Source organism: Sprattus sprattus, assembly GCF_963457725.1.
Source record: "Sprattus sprattus genome assembly, chromosome: 11".
NCBI lineage: Eukaryota > Metazoa > Chordata > Actinopteri > Clupeiformes > Clupeidae > Sprattus > Sprattus sprattus.
This window is the reverse complement of record NC_137909.1, coordinates 27147078-27152509: the sequence shown is the minus strand read 5'-3', so window position 1 is coordinate 27152509 and position 5432 is coordinate 27147078. Positions and strand designations below refer to the sequence as shown.

General features: G+C 44.6%; 1 protein-coding gene across 9 annotated transcripts in view; it reads left to right on the top strand.

The window, feature by feature from the left end:
* The first annotated feature begins 1590 nt into the window (after positions 1 to 1590).
* The window catches only part of tjp1b (tight junction protein 1b), a 51750-nt gene continuing 47908 nt past the window's right edge, over positions 1591 to 5432 (top strand). For 8 of the 9 annotated variants that reach the window (XM_080847801.1, XM_080847809.1, XM_080847802.1 and 5 more), the window contains exon 1: positions 1591 to 1721. The gene's annotated coding sequence lies outside the window, so the exon portion shown is untranslated. The remainder of the gene's footprint in view (positions 1722 to 5432) is intronic. The other variant, XM_080847807.1, reaches the window with a different exon arrangement.

Here is a 5432-nt window from a genome sequence, read left to right as displayed (position 1 = left end):
TGGCCAACCTGATGCCACAGCCGGACTGAGGGATGGTTTGAGTGACACACGGCTTGTTTACAGCACACCTCTGCTCCGCCCCGGACGAGGCAACCTCTCGGTGGGCGAGTTAAACGGTGTGGTGCGTGAGCTGTCTGCTGGTTTGTGTACCTGTGTAAACACCCTGATTTAACTGGGCTGTTTTACACGGCTGTCTCCCCGTCTAATCAGATGGAGCGAGGCCTTGTTTGGCAGTTGGGCTGCAGACTAAACACTTCCCCCCCCCGGAGCCGCCCTGCTGCCCCTGCTGTATCCTCCTGCACCGGGGTATGATGATGAGATGCTGGCCGGTGCCTTCATCTGCCCCGCCCGTGATTGATGGCAAATCCATGCCTTTGCAAAGATTGGCTGAAGACAACAGCCTGTTCAACTCGGCGAAAGCAGAAATGAAAACAAAAGCAAACAATGCAAGTCCCGCTCCCAATCAATGCCCTTCCCAATCTATTGTCTTGTCCATCTAGCCTAGCTCTGCTTGAGGCTGCTTGAGGCTGCATGCTTCAGCGAGAGGTGGCCCCGCAAGGATGCCTGCCACCTCCTGTGGGCGAGGAGGGAGGGGGCGCAGGGTAATAGGAAGGGTAATAGGAAGAGTATAGGGGGTATCAACCACTGAGCTTTCCTGTGTGGTTAGTTTGGTGCAACCGCAAGTTGCTACAGACTTTGTATTGTGCAGAGTCGTTTCCTACCAACCTCCCTCCCTCCCTCCCTATGCAGCCTTAGTAGAGAAAGCAAACTGTAAACTGTGAACAGTAATTGACAGGGAATTCTCTTTAAAACCCTATCATTGATATGGTCCCATTGCACATTATACAACAAAAATGCTTTTAGGTAACAAAAGGCAACAAAACACCCTCTAATGGCCTGTGTTATTAACGGGCTATTGAAAGCAACATTTTAAATCAGCTCATAGCCTATCCTTCCGCTGCAAGCCATCAGAATGCATTTAGGAGAACTAGGCTGTTTCATGTATTGAATATTTTAGGCAGTATGGAAGGATAAAGCCCATTTAATCTCTCGGATTGTAGCGAGACTGATTTTCTTTAACTTCATTGAGCCATAAAATGACAGTGACAGGTTTATCTATATAATATGGATTCAATTGAAGGAAAACCCTCATGTAAATTAGTGTAGTTAATTTCCTGCACTCACAAGCCTTGTGCTGTAAAAATGTTGTGAAATAAAATATTCAGCTTGTTTTATTTAGAGACCTATTCGTTAGACAAATCTGTTGCCATCTGATCCGACCCATCTCTGTACCACCACGAAAAAAGATATGTAGGCTATACTTCATTCTCTTGAGAATGTGAGTGGAGAATTAGTGAGCGCAGAGCATCACATCAATTTGACCTCAATACCCGCTAATTGTGATGAAGCGGGACATTCGACCTTGCATGCTAATACTCCAGCGATGGATGCCGTCCGCTGATGTCCCGTTATTCTTCCACCCCTGGGGAGATGCAATGGACTCTTCCAGACAGACATGTCACGGTTGTTGCTTGGAGAATTGAAGCGCATTGGGAGAGAGGCGAAAGGCATCCTGTGCCTGCCATTGCAGTGCAGCCGCTTTGGAGCCGAGAGAACGGCACCGACTACCCCGTCTTATTAAACGGAATCAAATATTCAGTTGATCGGCACGACGAACCCGATTTGATGAAGGAAAAGCCGAAGGCACAATACAAATACTCGTAAGTGACTGCATTTGCTGGTATTGGAGGAAAGACATGTATCGACATAGCGATCCGCGGCTTGAGGCACTGGCTAGCTATTGCTAATGATACAGAGACTGCGTTAGCCAGTTAGCTAAATGTTGGCTAACATTCCGTCAAGCTTTCTATTTAACGTTAGTTAATGAACTTTGGACTTTTTGACATTTAAAAATGACATCGTGTACGCCTTTCAGGGGGGACCAATAACGTTTTCTGTAACCCGATGCTGCGACACCAGGGTGAATATAAGTTTGGGAGCGTATTGCAGGTGTAACGTTTGAAACATTAGCTTAAACCAGCGATAGCTGCATATCACAACATAAAACTTGCCTTACCAGTAGTAACATTAGCTAAGGAACAAAATGTCTGCCACAGCTGCTGACTACGAGGTACGTTTCTGTCAGTGTTTAATATCAGATCTGCCGTGTTGCAGTCATCGTCTAGCAGCGGTGCTTTGTTGTACGACTACCCGTTGCCAGATCGGGCTAATTGTCCATTTTACCCAAAACGAAACGCCTGTCAGTCATCCGGCTAGTTTAGCTAGGGAGCTACTTCACCCACCTGTGACGTTGACGCGCTTGTTAGCTGCTAGCTAGCTAGTCAAGTTATTGTTAGCGGTTGTGACCGATGCGAACTTGCTGCTCATCTACATAGTGGGCTTTTGACGTCTGTGATGCATTATGTAAACACGCTGATTCAAATCTTTTCCGTATTGCTTATTCTGACCCCAAATATCGTAACCATCAGCGTCTTCGCTCGTAATCTTGGCAAAATTGTCAGCTTCGGTTTACATATCAAGCAACAGCTAGCCGAAGCTTGCTGGCTAGCTAGCTGGATACAACTGTCATCTATACTATGAAGGGGGGACCTGTTGAAACCTTATTTTTTTGTAGCTAACCATCAATTGACGTTCCGATTTATTGTGAATGAATGGAGTACCATGCCTAAAACAATCTGCTATTTAAATTAAGCTATATAACGTTATTTTTCATTTGTTTACGTTATTTCATGAGATGCCAGGTGTTGAATCAGCTCTGGCAACTTCGTAGTTGACGTTGGATGTCAGCCCCCTAGCTACCCACTTGTCATCTCTATATTACGTAAAGAAAATATATTGACGAATTGCCGATCCTATTGGCTGTTTAAGAAATTAACTAATTGAACTTGATCCTGTCAGAAATTGTCAGATTGTCAGAAATTGTCAGATTTCTGATTCCTTTTGCCTGTGCCATTGATGCTATGTCAATTGTTTGCGTTTGTCAGTACAATATTGTTTGCACTTCCGTAAACAACGTTGTTGATTTATTAATACAGCAGCTTTTTTCATAGTGAATTGCATTTAGTGATTCGTGTGTTGTAAACGATGTTGGACTTTGTCTAGTCGCTTGTCTAATAGCCGAATGAGAATTTTTAAATGAATGGTTGTTTAACCATTGAGTCAATGGGAAATTACTGATTTGCCATTATTGTCAATGGGCGTGTCATGCACGGGCACGAGAGAAACTAAACAGGTGTAGTCCAGTTTAAAAACCGGTTTAGCATCCCTGAACTTGGTCTAGCCAGTCTTGCTTCTCTATCATGTTTCGAACTGCACACACATCTTTCAAGTTTAGAGGCTCATGTAAGGATAGTGTTAAAGAAGATAGTGATCTGAACACTTGATTTACAAATCGTAGTAAAGCTGCATTATTAACTTATGTGACATCAGGTCATGTGAACAGCTTTGTTTTCTTATCCCCCTATCACCAAACCACTGTTTTTGTAATATACTTAAAGCTTTTACTACATTGGTGTGAGTATTAAGCTCAGGCCTGCATCAGCAGGCCTTGCAAAGTCACAAAGCAATTCGCCTATCGCTAAGCCTTGCACCCTTTATTTACTGTGTATAGTAGTGCTGACTAGAGCCCAATGGCAGCTGTCACTGTCAAAACGATATCCCGAGAGGCTCTGCACAACTTTTGGTGACAGAAAGACCTGATTTTGTTCAGAAGCCGTCAAAAAGGACTTCATTATGCCATGGAGGGAAATGTACAAAATGTCAAGCTAGATATGGTGGGCTTACATTGTAGGCGACAGTTTACAGATCACAATTCAGAGGGAGAAGCCACTGCTCTCACCACAGCGGATAACAACGTCCAAGACCAGCATGATTTGTGCACCGCAGGGGGAAGATTCAATGCATTTACCTTCAATTTACTCATTTGGAGAGGTACTGTAACCGAGATGTCCACTGGAGACATTTGGCTCTGTTTTGTTTTGGTTTTGAGAAACAGGATACAATATACCCCCATTGCCTAGCCTCTCAGCACACCTCGTATCAGTGTTGCATCTGCCCCCTGCACCTTGTTTGACCATTCATTTCTGATGTCACTCAACGACATGAGTTGTTACCTCAAAGATGTCTGAGTGCAGATGGTACTGAATTGCCATTGGCTGACCTACGGTCGAGGGACGGGGTTTAGCGATGGGTGAATTCTGCCATTGGCTGACCTGTGTTTTCGAGGGACGGGGCTTAGCGATGGGTCAGTTCTGCTTAGGGCACCCAAATGGCCAGCAGTTGCCCTGATCAGAACAGAGGAAGATCAGCAAACTTTAGTGAGATGCATAATGATATTTATGATCATGAGGAAGAAGAGTAACTTTAGTTAGATGCAAAATGATATTTTTGATGATGGTTGCAGTCTGTGCTTGTTAGACGATTGTTTAATTTTTTTTTAAATGTATTTCCTCCTTGGATACATCTACCTTTACACATAATTATATTTTAATTTGGGCTAGTCTAACTCATTTCGGACGTCCAAACCCTGAAGAATGCCTGAATGCCTACCCGAAGGGCTACCAGGCTGACCTGTTGATGTGGAGCCTGCTGGTGTCCCAGAGTGCTTCACTTCCCTCATGGTTGATTGACTGGGGCATTTCATCCATACGACTGATCCGAGAGCACTTACGCAGTGTAGCCAGAGAGCACCTTGAAGCCAAGACGTGTGTCTCAGAATTGAACAGTGAATTTAACAGGAGCGGTGTATGAAAGGGGAAACATGTCATGATCATCCCTGGTTGTCCATAGCGATTTGTCTCTCTGGTCGCTGGAGGTGAAGGAGGAAGTGAACTTTGTCTTTCCTCTGCCTTTGAACTGAAAATCAATACCTGGAGGTCATGCTCAGTACGCTCAGTATTTGTTTTTCTGAATCTGTACTCAGTATGTGTTTTTCTGTATGTGTTTCGTTAGGTGATTTGCAGTCTGCAGGGGGGGGCAGTGTACATTTACATTGGCTTGTTTGGCTTTCTGGGTTAAGGATGTGATCTTTCTATCTAATCTGTAGGTGCTAATGACTTGGAACATACATACACACAGACTAACACACAGACACACACACACACAGACACACACACACACACACACACACAGACACACACACACACAGACACACACACACACAGACACACACACACAGACACACACACACAGACACACACACACAGACACACACACACAGACACACACACACAGACACACACACACAGACACACACACACAGACACACACACACAGACACACACACACAGACACACACACACAGACACACACACACAGACACACACACACAGACACACACACACAGACACACACACACAGACACACACACACAGACACACACACACAGACACACACACACAGACACACACACA